The sequence below is a fragment of the Larus michahellis genome, chromosome 3 (genome assembly GCF_964199755.1).
Source record: "Larus michahellis chromosome 3, bLarMic1.1, whole genome shotgun sequence".
Classification (NCBI taxonomy): Eukaryota; Metazoa; Chordata; class Aves; order Charadriiformes; family Laridae; genus Larus; species Larus michahellis.
This window is the reverse complement of record NC_133898.1, coordinates 1,082,979-1,099,839: the sequence shown is the minus strand read 5'-3', so window position 1 is coordinate 1,099,839 and position 16,861 is coordinate 1,082,979.

Below are 16,861 nucleotides of genomic sequence, written 5' to 3'. Positions count from 1 at the left end.
TAGACTTTCTCGGAACTGCTTCAAATCAACTAGATAGCTTTGTGCTGCAAATCTCCCAAGAGCCAAATGTAAAAGCAGCAAACATCTCGCTGTATGTCCCACATCCAAAGCGCCAAGAGAGAGCTTGCTCTCCCTGTCTTTGAGTACTGTTTTCACTGTCCCGGTTACCTCTTTGCTAACATTCTCTTCAGAGCTGCACTGAAACCAGGAACCACGTGGAGAAGGCACCCACACTGAAAATGCCTGGAAGGAACATTGGGGCTTCTTCTCAGTGTCTCTGATGTCGGGTTTTACTGTCCCGGGAAAGTCTCTGCTAACAGCCTGCAGAGCGCTGTGCCCAATATACAGAAACGTCTTGCGGTATCTCCTACAGGGAAAGTGCCAAGAGGGAATTGTCGAGCTTCTTCTCAGTGTCTCTGAGAATTGCTCTGATTATCCGTGTGACCTCTTTGCTAAGACTCTCCAGAGAGCCGTCCTCAAAACCAACACACATCTTGACATATCTCCCTCATTGATCGCAGGGTCTCCAGGAACGGCATTCAATGAGCCAGGAACTTTTCTCCCTACACTGTCCATTGAGTTGTCCTCAAAAGCAATATACATCCTGCTATACCTGCTACATGGGAAGTGCCAGGTGGGAAATGTAGAGCTTGTTCTCCCTGTCTTTGAGTACTGCTTTCTACTCTCCCCGTTACCTCTCTGCTAACATTCTCTCGAGAGAGTTGTGCTCAAAAGCAAAGCACATATCAAGACCTATCTCCACATGGAAAGTGCCAGCAGGGAAAGGTGGGGACTATTCTTGGACTCGATAGGAACTGCTTCAAGTCACCTAATTCTCTCTCTGCCTACTCTCGCCATAAAGCTAGGCACAAAACCAACCAACAATCTTCTTGCTGTACCTCCAACATGGAAAGAGCCAGGAGGGAATTGTAGGGCTTGTTTCTCAGTGTCTCCAATAACGGCATTCAGTGTGCCACCAACTTTTTCTTCTACACCCTCCAGGAGTTCTCCTCAAAATCCATAAACGTCTTGTTATACGTAAAACAAGCAAAGGGCCCAAAGCGAATTGTATAGCTGTTCTCAGTGTCTCTGAGAATTGCTCTGATTATCCGTGTTACCTCTTTGCTAAGACTCTCCAGAGAGCCGTCCTCAAAACCAACACACATCTTGACATATCTCCCACATTGATCGCAGTGTCTCCAGGAACGGCATTCGAGGAGCCAGGAACTTTTCTGCCTACACTGTCTGCGGGCAGTTCCTCAAAACCAATATACATCCTGCTATATCTCCCACATGGAAAGTGCCAGGAGGGAAAAGTGGCGATTATGTTTAGACTTTCTCGGAACTGCTTCAAATCAACTAGATAGCTTTGTGCTGCAAATCTCCCAAGAGCCAAATGTAAAAGCAGCAAACATCTCGCTGTATGTCCCACATCCAAAGCGCCAAGAGAGAGCTTGCTCTCCCTGTCTTTGAGTACTGTTTTCACTGTCCCGGTTACCTCTTTGCTAACATTCTCTTCAGAGCTGCACTGAAACCAGGAACCACGTGGAGAAGGCACCCACACTGAAAATGCCTGGAAGGAACATTGGGGCTTCTTCTCAGTGTCTCTGATGTCGGGTTTTACTGTCCCGGGAAAGTCTCTGCTAACAGCCTGCAGAGCGCTGTGCCCAATATACAGAAACGTCTTGCGGTATCTCCTACAGGGAAAGTGCCAAGAGGGAGTTGTCGAGCTCGTTCTCAGTGTCTCTGAGAATTGCTCTGATTATCCGTGTGACCTCTTTGCTAAGACTCTCCAGAGAGCCGTCCTCAAAACCAACACACATCTTGACATATCTCCCTCATTGATGGCAGGGTCTCCAGGAACGGCATTCAATGAGCCAGGAACTTTTCTCCCTACACTGTCCATTGAGTTGTCCTCAAAAGCAATATACATCCTGCTATACCTGCTACATGGGAAGTGCCAGGTGGGAAATGTAGAGCTTGTTCTCCCTGTCTTTGAGTACTGCTTTCTACTCTCCCCGTTACCTCTTTGCTAACATTCTCTCGAGAGAGTTGTGCTCAAAAGCAAAGCACATATCAAGACCTATCTCCACATGGAAAGTGCCAGCAGGGAAAGGTGGGGACTATTCTTGGACTCGATAGGAACTGCTTCAAGTCACCTAATTCTCTCTCTGCCTACTCTCGCCATAAAGCTAGGCACAAAACCAACCAACACTCTTCTTGCTGTACCTCCAACATGGAAAGAGCCAGGAGGGAATTGTAGGGCTTGTTTCTCAGTGTCTCCAATAACGGCATTCAGTGTGCCACCAACTTTTTCTTCTACACCCTCCAGGAGTTCTCCTCAAAATCCATAAACGTCTTGTTATACGTAAAACAAGCAAAGGGCCCAAAGCGAATTGTATAGCTGTTCTCAGTGTCTCTGAGAATTGCTCTGATTATCCGTGTTACCTCTTTGCTAAGACTCTCCAGAGAGCCGTCCTCAAAACCAACACACATCTTGACATATCTCCCACATTGATCGCAGTGTCTCCAGGAACGGCATTCGAGGAGCCAGGAACTTTTCTGCCTACACTGTCTGCGGACAGTTCCTCAAAACCAATATACATCCTGCTATATCTCCCACATGGAAAGTGCCAGGAGGGAAAAGTGGCGATTATGTTTAGACTTTCTCGGAACTGCTTCAAATCAACTAGATAGCTTTGTGCTGCAAATCTCCCAAGAGCCAAATGTAAAAGCAGCAAACATCTCGCTGTATGTCCCACATCCAAAGCGCCAAGAGAGAGCTTGCTCTCCCTGTCTTTGAGTACTGTTTTCACTGTCCCGGTTACCTCTTTGCTAACATTCTCTTCAGAGCTGCACTGAAACCAGGAACCACGTGGAGAAGGCACCCACACTGAAAATGCCTGGAAGGAACATTGGGGCTTCTTCTCAGTGTCTCTGATGTCGGGTTTTACTGTCCCGGGAAAGTCTCTGCTAACAGCCTGCAGAGCGCTGTGCCCAATATACAGAAACGTCTTGCGGTATCTCCTACAGGGAAAGTGCCAAGAGGGAATTGTCGAGCTTCTTCTCAGTGTCTCTGAGAATTGCTCTGATTATCCGTGTGACCTCTTTGCTAAGACTCTCCAGAGAGCCGTCCTCAAAACCAACACACATCTTGACATATCTCCCTCATTGATCGCAGGGTCTCCAGGAACGGCATTCAATGAGCCAGGAACTTTTCTCCCTACACTGTCCATTGAGTTGTCCTCAAAAGCAATATACATCCTGCTATACCTGCTACATGGGAAGTGCCAGGTGGGAAATGTAGAGCTTGTTCTCCCTGTCTTTGAGTACTGCTTTCTACTCTCCCCGTTACCTCTCTGCGAACATTCTCTCGAGAGAGTTGTGCTCAAAAGCAAAGCACATATCAAGACCTATCTCCACATGGAAAGTGCCAGCAGGGAAAGGTGGGGACTATTCTTGGACTCGATAGGAACTGCTTCAAGTCACCTAATTCTCTCTCTGCCTACTCTCGCCATAAAGCTAGGCACAAAACCAACCAACAATCTTCTTGCTGTACCTCCAACATGGAAAGAGCCAGGAGGGAATTGTAGGGCTTGTTTCTCAGTGTCTCCAATAACGGCATTCAGTGTGCCACCAACTTTTTCTTCTACACCCTCCAGGAGTTCTCCTCAAAATCCATCAACGTCTTGTTATACGTAAAACAAGCAAAGGGCCCAAAGCGAATTGTATAGCTGTTCTCAGTGTCTCTGAGAATTGCTCTGATTATCCGTGTGACCTCTTTGCTAAGACTCTCCAGAGAGCCGTCCTCAAAACCAACACACATCTTGACATATCTCCCACATTGATCGCAGTGTCTCCAGGAACGGCATTCGAGGAGCCAGGAACTTTTCTGCCTACACTGTCTGCGGGCAGTTCCTCAAAACCAATATACATCCTGCTATATCTCCCACATGGAAAGTGCCAGGAGGGAAAAGTGGCGATTATGTTTAGACTTTCTCGGAACTGCTTCAAATCAACTAGATAGCTTTGTGCTGCAAATCTCCCAAGAGCCAAATGTAAAAGCAGCAAACATCTCGCTGTATGTCCCACATCCAAAGCGCCAAGAGAGAGCTTGCTCTCCCTGTCTTTGAGTACTGTTTTCACTGTCCCGGTTACCTCTTTGCTAACATTCTCTTCAGAGCTGCACTGAAACCAGGAACCACGTGGAGAAGGCACCCACACTGAAAATGCCTGGAAGGAACATTGGGGCTTCTTCTCAGTGTCTCTGATGTCGGGTTTTACTGTCCCGGGAAAGTCTCTGCTAACACCCTGCAGAGCGCTGTGCCCAATATACAGAAACGTCTTGTGGTATCTCCTACAGGGAAAGTGCCAAGAGGGAGTTGTCGAGCTCGTTCTCAGTGTCTCTGAGAATTGCTCTGATTATCCGTGTGACCTCTTTGCTAAGACTCTCCAGAGAGCCGTCCTCAAAACCAACACACATCTTGACATATCTCCCTCATTGATCGCAGGGTCTCCAGGAACGGCATTCAATGAGCCAGGAACTTTTCTCCCTACACTGTCCATTGAGTTGTCCTCAAAAGCAATATACATCCTGCTATACCTGCTACATGGGAAGTGCCAGGTGGGAAATGTAGAGCTTGTTCTCCCTGTCTTTGAGTACTGCTTTCTACTCTCCCCGTTACCTCTTTGCTAACATTCTCTCGAGAGAGTTGTGCTCAAAAGCAAAGCACATATCAAGACCTATCTCCACATGGAAAGTGCCAGCAGGGAAAGGTGGGGACTATTCTTGGACTCGATAGGAACTGCTTCAAGTCACCTAATTCTCTCTCTGCCTACTCTCGCCATAAAGCTAGGCACAAAACCAACCAACACTCTTCTTGCTGTACCTCCAACATGGAAAGAGCCAGGAGGGAATTGTAGGGCTTGTTTCTCAGTGTCTCCAATAACGGCATTCAGTGTGCCACCAACTTTTTCTTCTACACCCTCCAGGAGTTCTCCTCAAAATCCATAAACGTCTTGTTATACGTAAAACAAGCAAAGGGCCCAAAGCGAATTGTATAGCTGTTCTCAGTGTCTCTGAGAATTGCTCTGATTATCCGTGTTACCTCTTTGCTAAGACTCTCCAGAGAGCCGTCCTCAAAACCAACACACATCTTGACATATCTCCCACATTGATCGCAGTGTCTCCAGGAACGGCATTCGAGGAGCCAGGAACTTTTCTGCCTACACTGTCTGCGGGCAGTTCCTCAAAACCAATATACATCCTGCTATATCTCCCACATGGAAAGTGCCAGGAGGGAAAAGTGGCGATTATGTTTAGACTTTCTCGGAACTGCTTCAAATCAACTAGATAGCTTTGTGCTGCAAATCTCCCAAGAGCCAAATGTAAAAGCAGCAAACATCTCGCTGTATGTCCCACATCCAAAGCGCCAAGAGAGAGCTTGCTCTCCCTGTCTTTGAGTACTGTTTTCACTGTCCCGGTTCCCTCTTTGCTAACATTCTCTTCAGAGCTGCACTGAAACCAGGAACCACGTGGAGAAGGCACCCACACTGAAAATGCCTGGAAGGAACATTGGGGCTTCTTCTCAGTGTCTCTGATGTCGGGTTTTACTGTCCCGGGAAAGTCTCTGCTAACACCCTGCAGAGCGCTGTGCCCAATATACAGAAACGTCTTGCGGTATCTCCTACAGGGAAAGTGCCAAGAGGGAATTGTCGAGCTTCTTCTCAGTGTCTCTGAGAATTGCTCTGATTATCCGTGTGACCTCTTTGCTAAGACTCTCCAGAGAGCCGTCCTCAAAACCAACACACATCTTGACATATCTCCCTCATTGATCGCAGGGTCTCCAGGAACGGCATTCAATGAGCCAGGAACTTTTCTCCCTACACTGTCCATTGAGTTGTCCTCAAAAGCAATATACATCCTGCTATACCTGCTACATGGGAAGTGCCAGGTGGGAAATGTAGAGCTTGTTCTCCCTGTCTTTGAGTACTGCTTTCTACTCTCCCCGTTACCTCTCTGCGAACATTCTCTCGAGAGAGTTGTGCTCAAAAGCAAAGCACATATCAAGACCTATCTCCACATGGAAAGTGCCAGCAGGGAAAGGTGGGGACTATTCTTGGACTCGATAGGAACTGCTTCAAGTCACCTAATTCTCTCTCTGCCTACTCTCGCCATAAAGCTAGGCACAAAACCAACCAACAATCTTCTTGCTGTACCTCCAACATGGAAAGAGCCAGGAGGGAATTGTAGGGCTTGTTTCTCAGTGTCTCCAATAACGGCATTCAGTGTGCCACCAACTTTTTCTTCTACACCCTCCAGGAGTTCTCCTCAAAATCCATCAACGTCTTGTTATACGTAAAACAAGCAAAGGGCCCAAAGCGAATTGTATAGCTGTTCTCAGTGTCTCTGAGAATTGCTCTGATTATCCGTGTGACCTCTTTGCTAAGACTCTCCAGAGAGCCGTCCTCAAAACCAACACACATCTTGACATATCTCCCACATTGATCGCAGTGTCTCCAGGAACGGCATTCGAGGAGCCAGGAACTTTTCTGCCTACACTGTCTGCGGGCAGTTCCTCAAAACCAATATACATCCTGCTATATCTCCCACATGGAAAGTGCCAGGAGGGAAAAGTGGCGATTATGTTTAGACTTTCTCGGAACTGCTTCAAATCAACTAGATAGCTTTGTGCTGCAAATCTCCCAAGAGCCAAATGTAAAAGCAGCAAACATCTCGCTGTATGTCCCACATCCAAAGCGCCAAGAGAGAGCTTGCTCTCCCTGTCTTTGAGTACTGTTTTCACTGTCCCGGTTACCTCTTTGCTAACATTCTCTTCAGAGCTGCACTGAAACCAGGAACCACGTGGAGAAGGCACCCACACTGAAAATGCCTGGAAGGAACATTGGGGCTTCTTCTCAGTGTCTCTGATGTCGGGTTTTACTGTCCCGGGAAAGTCTCTGCTAACACCCTGCAGAGCGCTGTGCCCAATATACAGAAACGTCTTGTGGTATCTCCTACAGGGAAAGTGCCAAGAGGGAGTTGTCGAGCTCGTTCTCAGTGTCTCTGAGAATTGCTCTGATTATCCGTGTGACCTCTTTGCTAAGACTCTCCAGAGAGCCGTCCTCAAAACCAACACACATCTTGACATATCTCCCTCATTGATCGCAGGGTCTCCAGGAACGGCATTCAATGAGCCAGGAACTTTTCTCCCTACACTGTCCATTGAGTTGTCCTCAAAAGCAATATACATCCTGCTATACCTGCTACATGGGAAGTGCCAGGTGGGAAATGTAGAGCTTGTTCTCCCTGTCTTTGAGTACTGCTTTCTACTCTCCCCGTTACCTCTTTGCTAACATTCTCTCGAGAGAGTTGTGCTCAAAAGCAAAGCACATATCAAGACCTATCTCCACATGGAAAGTGCCAGCAGGGAAAGGTGGGGACTATTCTTGGACTCGATAGGAACTGCTTCAAGTCACCTAATTCTCTCTCTGCCTACTCTCGCCATAAAGCTAGGCACAAAACCAACCAACACTCTTCTTGCTGTACCTCCAACATGGAAAGAGCCAGGAGGGAATTGTAGGGCTTGTTTCTCAGTGTCTCCAATAACGGCATTCAGTGTGCCACCAACTTTTTCTTCTACACCCTCCAGGAGTTCTCCTCAAAATCCATAAACGTCTTGTTATACGTAAAACAAGCAAAGGGCCCAAAGCGAATTGTATAGCTGTTCTCAGTGTCTCTGAGAATTGCTCTGATTATCCGTGTTACCTCTTTGCTAAGACTCTCCAGAGAGCCGTCCTCAAAACCAACACACATCTTGACATATCTCCCACATTGATCGCAGTGTCTCCAGGAACGGCATTCGAGGAGCCAGGAACTTTTCTGCCTACACTGTCTGCGGGCAGTTCCTCAAAACCAATATACATCCTGCTATATCTCCCACATGGAAAGTGCCAGGAGGGAAAAGTGGCGATTATGTTTAGACTTTCTCGGAACTGCTTCAAATCAACTAGATAGCTTTGTGCTGCAAATCTCCCAAGAGCCAAATGTAAAAGCAGCAAACATCTCGCTGTATGTCCCACATCCAAAGCGCCAAGAGAGAGCTTGCTCTCCCTGTCTTTGAGTACTGTTTTCACTGTCCCGGTTACCTCTTTGCTAACATTCTCTTCAGAGCTGCACTGAAACCAGGAACCACGTGGAGAAGGCACCCACACTGAAAATGCCTGGAAGGAACATTGGGGCTTCTTCTCAGTGTCTCTGATGTCGGGTTTTACTGTCCCGGGAAAGTCTCTGCTAACAGCCTGCAGAGCGCTGTGCCCAATATACAGAAACGTCTTGTGGTATCTCCTACAGGGAAAGTGCCAAGAGGGAGTTGTCGAGCTCGTTCTCAGTGTCTCTGAGAATTGCTCTGATTATCCGTGTGACCTCTTTGCTAAGACTCTCCAGAGAGCCGTCCTCAAAACCAACACACATCTTGACATATCTCCCTCATTGATCGCAGGGTCTCCAGGAACGGCATTCAATGAGCCAGGAACTTTTCTCCCTACACTGTCCATTGAGTTGTCCTCAAAAGCAATATACATCCTGCTATACCTGCTACATGGGAAGTGCCAGGTGGGAAATGTAGAGCTTGTTCTCCCTGTCTTTGAGTACTGCTTTCTACTCTCCCCGTTACCTCTTTGCTAACATTCTCTCGAGAGAGTTGTGCTCAAAAGCAAAGCACATATCAAGACCTATCTCCACATGGAAAGTGCCAGCAGGGAAAGGTGGGGACTATTCTTGGACTCGATAGGAACTGCTTCAAGTCACCTAATTCTCTCTCTGCCTACTCTCGCCATAAAGCTAGGCACAAAACCAACCAACACTCTTCTTGCTGTACCTCCAACATGGAAAGAGCCAGGAGGGAATTGTAGGGCTTGTTTCTCAGTGTCTCCAATAACGGCATTCAGTGTGCCACCAACTTTTTCTTCTACACCCTCCAGGAGTTCTCCTCAAAATCCATAAACGTCTTGTTATACGTAAAACAAGCAAAGGGCCCAAAGCGAATTGTATAGCTGTTCTCAGTGTCTCTGAGAATTGCTCTGATTATCCGTGTTACCTCTTTGCTAAGACTCTCCAGAGAGCCGTCCTCAAAACCAACACACATCTTGACATATCTCCCACATTGATCGCAGTGTCTCCAGGAACGGCATTCGAGGAGCCAGGAACTTTTCTGCCTACACTGTCTGCGGGCAGTTCCTCAAAACCAATATACATCCTGCTATATCTCCCACATGGAAAGTGCCAGGAGGGAAAAGTGGCGATTATGTTTAGACTTTCTCGGAACTGCTTCAAATCAACTAGATAGCTTTGTGCTGCAAATCTCCCAAGAGCCAAATGTAAAAGCAGCAAACATCTCGCTGTATGTCCCACATCCAAAGCGCCAAGAGAGAGCTTGCTCTCCCTGTCTTTGAGTACTGTTTTCACTGTCCCGGTTACCTCTTTGCTAACATTCTCTTCAGAGCTGCACTGAAACCAGGAACCACGTGGAGAAGGCACCCACACTGAAAATGCCTGGAAGGAACATTGGGGCTTCTTCTCAGTGTCTCTGATGTCGGGTTTTACTGTCCCGGGAAAGTCTCTGCTAACAGCCTGCAGAGCGCTGTGCCCAATATACAGAAACGTCTTGCGGTATCTCCTACAGGGAAAGTGCCAAGAGGGAATTGTCGAGCTTCTTCTCAGTGTCTCTGAGAATTGCTCTGATTATCCGTGTGACCTCTTTGCTAAGACTCTCCAGAGAGCCGTCCTCAAAACCAACACACATCTTGACATATCTCCCTCATTGATCGCAGGGTCTCCAGGAACGGCATTCAATGAGCCAGGAACTTTTCTCCCTACACTGTCCATTGAGTTGTCCTCAAAAGCAATATACATCCTGCTATACCTGCTACATGGGAAGTGCCAGGTGGGAAATGTAGAGCTTGTTCTCCCTGTCTTTGAGTACTGCTTTCTACTCTCCCCGTTACCTCTCTGCTAACATTCTCTCGAGAGAGTTGTGCTCAAAAGCAAAGCACATATCAAGACCTATCTCCACATGGAAAGTGCCAGCAGGGAAAGGTGGGGACTATTCTTGGACTCGATAGGAACTGCTTCAAGTCACCTAATTCTCTCTCTGCCTACTCTCGCCATAAAGCTAGGCACAAAACCAACCAACAATCTTCTTGCTGTACCTCCAACATGGAAAGAGCCAGGAGGGAATTGTAGGGCTTGTTTCTCAGTGTCTCCAATAACGGCATTCAGTGTGCCACCAACTTTTTCTTCTACACCCTCCAGGAGTTCTCCTCAAAATCCATAAACGTCTTGTTATACGTAAAACAAGCAAAGGGCCCAAAGCGAATTGTATAGCTGTTCTCAGTGTCTCTGAGAATTGCTCTGATTATCCGTGTTACCTCTTTGCTAAGACTCTCCAGAGAGCCGTCCTCAAAACCAACACACATCTTGACATATCTCCCACATTGATCGCAGTGTCTCCAGGAACGGCATTCGAGGAGCCAGGAACTTTTCTGCCTACACTGTCTGCGGGCAGTTCCTCAAAACCAATATACATCCTGCTATGTCTCCCACATGGAAAGTGCCAGGAGGGAAAAGTGGCGATTATGTTTAGACTTTCTCGGAACTGCTTCAAATCAACTAGATAGCTTTGTGCTGCAAATCTCCCAACAGCCAAATGTAAAAGCAGCAAACATCTCGCTGTATGTCCCACATCCAAAGCGCCAAGAGAGAGCTTGCTCTCCCTGTCTTTGAGTACTGTTTTCACTGTCCCGGTTACCTCTTTGCTAACATTCTCTTCAGAGCTGCACTGAAACCAGGAACCACGTGGAGAAGGCACCCACACTGAAAATGCCTGGAAGGAACATTGGGGCTTCTTCTCAGTGTCTCTGATGTCGGGTTTTACTGTCCCGGGAAAGTCTCTGCTAACACCCTGCAGAGCGCCGTGCCCAATATACAGAAACGTCTTGCGGTATCTCCTACAGGGAAAGTGCCAAGAGGGAGTTGTCGAGCTCGTTCTCAGTGTCTCTGAGAATTGCTCTGATTATCCGTGTGACCTCTTTGCTAAGACTCTCCAGAGAGCCATCCTCAAAACCAACACACATCTTGACATATCTCCCTCATTGATCGCAGGGTCTCCAGGAACGGCATTCAATGAGCCAGGAACTTTTCTCCCTACACTGTCCATTGAGTTGTCCTCAAAAGCAATATACATCCTGCTATACCTGCTACATGGGAAGTGCCAGGTGGGAAATGTAGAGCTTGTTCTCCCTGTCTTTGAGTACTGCTTTCTACTCTCCCCGTTAACTCTTTGCTAACATTCTCTCGAGAGAGTTGTGCTCAAAAGCAAAGCACATATCAAGACCTATCTCCACATGGAAAGTGCCAGCAGGGAAAGGTGGGGACTATTCTTGGACTCGATAGGAACTGCTTCAAGTCACCTAATTCTCTCTCTGCCTACTCTCGCCATAAAGCTAGGCACAAAACCAACCAACACTCTTCTTGCTGTACCTCCAACATGGAAAGAGCCAGGAGGGAATTGTAGGGCTTGTTTCTCAGTGTCTCCAATAACGGCATTCAGTGTGCCACCAACTTTTTCTTCTACACCCTCCAGGAGTTCTCCTCAAAATCCATAAACGTCTTGTTATACGTAAAACAAGCAAAGGGCCCAAAGCGAATTGTATAGCTGTTCTCAGTGTCTCTGAGAATTGCTCTGATTATCCGTGTTACCTCTTTGCTAAGACTCTCCAGAGAGCCGTCCTCAAAACCAACACACATCTTGACATATCTCCCACATTGATCGCAGTGTCTCCAGGAACGGCATTCGAGGAGCCAGGAACTTTTCTGCCTACACTGTCTGCGGGCAGTTCCTCAAAACCAATATACATCCTGCTATATCTCCCACATGGAAAGTGCCAGGAGGGAAAAGTGGCGATTATGTTTAGACTTTCTCGGAACTGCTTCAAATCAACTAGATAGCTTTGTGCTGCAAATCTCCCAAGAGCCAAATGTAAAAGCAGCAAACATCTCACTGTATGTCCCACATCCAAAGCGCCAAGAGAGAGCTTGCTCTCCCTGTCTTTGAGTACTGTTTTCACTGTCCCGGTTACCTCTTTGCTAACATTCTCTTCAGAGCTGCACTGAAACCAGGAACCACGTGGAGAAGGCACCCACACTGAAAATGCCTGGAAGGAACATTGGGGCTTCTTCTCAGTGTCTCTGATGTCGGGTTTTACTGTCCCGGGAAAGTCTCTGCTAACACCCTGCAGAGCGCTGTGCCCAATATACAGAAACGTCTTGCGGTATCTCCTACAGGGAAAGTGCCAAGAGGGAATTGTCGAGCTTCTTCTCAGTGTCTCTGAGAATTGCTCTGATTATCCGTGTGACCTCTTTGCTAAGACTCTCCAGAGAGCCGTCCTCAAAACCAACACACATCTTGACATATCTCCCTCATTGATCGCAGGGTCTCCAGGAACGGCATTCAATGAGCCAGGAACTTTTCTCCCTACACTGTCCATTGAGTTGTCCTCAAAAGCAATATACATCCTGCTATACCTGCTACATGGGAAGTGCCAGGTGGGAAATGTAGAGCTTGTTCTCCCTGTCTTTGAGTACTGCTTTCTACTCTCCCCGTTACCTCTCTGCTAACATTCTCTCGAGAGAGTTGTGCTCAAAAGCAAAGCACATATCAAGACCTATCTCCACATGGAAAGTGCCAGCAGGGAAAGGTGGGGACTATTCTTGGACTCGATAGGAACTGCTTCAAGTCACCTAATTCTCTCTCTGCCTACTCTCGCCATAAAGCTAGGCACAAAACCAACCAACAATCTTCTTGCTGTACCTCCAACATGGAAAGAGCCAGGAGGGAATTGTAGGGCTTGTTTCTCAGTGTCTCCAATAACGGCATTCAGTGTGCCACCAACTTTTTCTTCTACACCCTCCAGGAGTTCTCCTCAAAATCCATAAACGTCTTGTTATACGTAAAACAAGCAAAGGGCCCAAAGCGAATTGTATAGCTGTTCTCAGTGTCTCTGAGAATTGCTCTGATTATCCGTGTTACCTCTTTGCTAAGACTCTCCAGAGAGCCGTCCTCAAAACCAACACACATCTTGACATATCTCCCACATTGATCGCAGTGTCTCCAGGAACGGCATTCGAGGAGCCAGGAACTTTTCTGCCTACACTGTCTGCGGGCAGTTCCTCAAAACCAATATACATCCTGCTATGTCTCCCACATGGAAAGTGCCAGGAGGGAAAAGTGGCGATTATGTTTAGACTTTCTCGGAACTGCTTCAAATCAACTAGATAGCTTTGTGCTGCAAATCTCCCAACAGCCAAATGTAAAAGCAGCAAACATCTCGCTGTATGTCCCACATCCAAAGCGCCAAGAGAGAGCTTGCTCTCCCTGTCTTTGAGTACTGTTTTCACTGTCCCGGTTACCTCTTTGCTAACATTCTCTTCAGAGCTGCACTGAAACCAGGAACCACGTGGAGAAGGCACCCACACTGAAAATGCCTGGAAGGAACATTGGGGCTTCTTCTCAGTGTCTCTGATGTCGGGTTTTACTGTCCCGGGAAAGTCTCTGCTAACACCCTGCAGAGCGCCGTGCCCAATATACAGAAACGTCTTGCGGTATCTCCTACAGGGAAAGTGCCAAGAGGGAGTTGTCGAGCTCGTTCTCAGTGTCTCTGAGAATTGCTCTGATTATCCGTGTGACCTCTTTGCTAAGACTCTCCAGAGAGCCATCCTCAAAACCAACACACATCTTGACATATCTCCCTCATTGATCGCAGGGTCTCCAGGAACGGCATTCAATGAGCCAGGAACTTTTCTCCCTACACTGTCCATTGAGTTGTCCTCAAAAGCAATATACATCCTGCTATACCTGCTACATGGGAAGTGCCAGGTGGGAAATGTAGAGCTTGTTCTCCCTGTCTTTGAGTACTGCTTTCTACTCTCCCCGTTAACTCTTTGCTAACATTCTCTCGAGAGAGTTGTGCTCAAAAGCAAAGCACATATCAAGACCTATCTCCACATGGAAAGTGCCAGCAGGGAAAGGTGGGGACTATTCTTGGACTCGATAGGAACTGCTTCAAGTCACCTAATTCTCTCTCTGCCTACTCTCGCCATAAAGCTAGGCACAAAACCAACCAACACTCTTCTTGCTGTACCTCCAACATGGAAAGAGCCAGGAGGGAATTGTAGGGCTTGTTTCTCAGTGTCTCCAATAACGGCATTCAGTGTGCCACCAACTTTTTCTTCTACACCCTCCAGGAGTTCTCCTCAAAATCCATAAACGTCTTGTTATACGTAAAACAAGCAAAGGGCCCAAAGCGAATTGTATAGCTGTTCTCAGTGTCTCTGAGAATTGCTCTGATTATCCGTGTTACCTCTTTGCTAAGACTCTCCAGAGAGCCGTCCTCAAAACCAACACACATCTTGACATATCTCCCACATTGATCGCAGTGTCTCCAGGAACGGCATTCGAGGAGCCAGGAACTTTTCTGCCTACACTGTCTGCGGGCAGTTCCTCAAAACCAATATACATCCTGCTATATCTCCCACATGGAAAGTGCCAGGAGGGAAAAGTGGCGATTATGTTTAGACTTTCTCGGAACTGCTTCAAATCAACTAGATAGCTTTGTGCTGCAAATCTCCCAAGAGCCAAATGTAAAAGCAGCAAACATCTCACTGTATGTCCCACATCCAAAGCGCCAAGAGAGAGCTTGCTCTCCCTGTCTTTGAGTACTGTTTTCACTGTCCCGGTTACCTCTTTGCTAACATTCTCTTCAGAGCTGCACTGAAACCAGGAACCACGTGGAGAAGGCACCCACACTGAAAATGCCTGGAAGGAACATTGGGGCTTCTTCTCAGTGTCTCTGATGTCGGGTTTTACTGTCCCGGGAAAGTCTCTGCTAACACCCTGCAGAGCGCTGTGCCCAATATACAGAAACGTCTTGCGGTATCTCCTACAGGGAAAGTGCCAAGAGGGAATTGTCGAGCTTGTTCTCAGTGTCTCTGAGAATTGCTCTGATTATCCGTGTGACCTCTTTGCTAAGACTCTCCAGAGAGCCGTCCTCAAAACCAACACACATCTTGACATATCTCCCTCATTGATCGCAGGGTCTCCAGGAACGGCATTCAATGAGCCAGGAACTTTTCTCCCTACACTGTCCATTGAGTTGTCCTCAAAAGCAATATACATCCTGCTATACCTGCTACATGGGAAGTGCCAGGTGGGAAATGTAGAGCTTGTTCTCCCTGTCTTTGAGTACTGCTTTCTACTCTCCCCGTTACCTCTTTGCTAACATTCTCGAGAGAGAGTTGTGCTCAAAAGCAAAGCACATATCAAGACCTATCTCCACATGGAAAGTGCCAGCAGGGAAAGGTGGGGACTATTCTTGGACTCGATAGGAACTGCTTCAAGTCACCTAATTCTCTCTCTGCCTACTCTCGCCATAAAGCTAGGCACAAAACCAACCAACACTCTTCTTGCTGTACCTCCAACATGGAAAGAGCCAGGAGGGAATTGTAGGGCTTGTTTCTCAGTGTCTCCAATAACGGCATTCAGTGTGCCACCAACTTTTTCTTCTACACCCTCCAGGAGTTCTCCTCAAAATCCATAAACGTCTTGTTATACGTAAAACAAGCAAAGGGCCCAAAGCGAATTGTATAGCTGTTCTCAGTGTCTCTGAGAATTGCTCTGATTATCCGTGTTACCTCTTTGCTAAGACTCTCCAGAGAGCCGTCCTCAAAACCAACACACATCTTGACATATCTCCCACATTGATCGCAGTGTCTCCAGGAACGGCATTCGAGGAGCCAGGAACTTTTCTGCCTACACTGTCTGCGGGCAGTTCCTCAAAACCAATATACATCCTGCTATATCTCCCACATGGAAAGTGCCAGGAGGGAAAAGTGGCGATTATGTTTAGACTTTCTCGGAACTGCTTCAAATCAACTAGATAGCTTTGTGCTGCAAATCTCCCAAGAGCCAAATGTAAAAGCAGCAAACATCTCGCTGTATGTCCCACATCCAAAGCGCCAAGAGAGAGCTTGCTCTCCCTGTCTTTGAGTACTGTTTTCACTGTCCCGGTTACCTCTTTGCTAACATTCTCTTCAGAGCTGCACTGAAACCAGGAACCACGTGGAGAAGGCACCCACACTGAAAATGCCTGGAAGGAACATTGGGGCTTCTTCTCAGTGTCTCTGATGTCGGGTTTTACTGTCCCGGGAAAGTCTCTGCTAACAGCCTGCAGAGCGCTGTGCCCAATATACAGAAACGTCTTGCGGTATCTCCTACAGGGAAAGTGCCAAGAGGGAATTGTCGAGCTTCTTCTCAGTGTCTCTGAGAATTGCTCTGATTATCCGTGTGACCTCTTTGCTAAGACTCTCCAGAGAGCCGTCCTCAAAACCAACACACATCTTGACATATCTCCCTCATTGATCGCAGGGTCTCCAGGAACGGCATTCAATGAGCCAGGAACTTTTCTCCCTACACTGTCCATTGAGTTGTCCTCAAAAGCAATATACATCCTGCTATACCTGCTACATGGGAAGTGCCAGGTGGGAAATGTAGAGCTTGTTCTCCCTGTCTTTGAGTACTGCTTTCTACTCTCCCCGTTACCTCTCTGCTAACATTCTCTCGAGAGAGTTGTGCTCAAAAGCAAAGCACATATCAAGACCTATCTCCACATGGAAAGTGCCAGCAGGGAAAGGTGGGGACTATTCTTGGACTCGATAGGAACTGCTTCAAGTCACCTAATTCTCTCTCTGCCTACTCTCGCCATAAAGCTAGGCACAAAACCAACCAACAATCTTCTTGCTGTACCT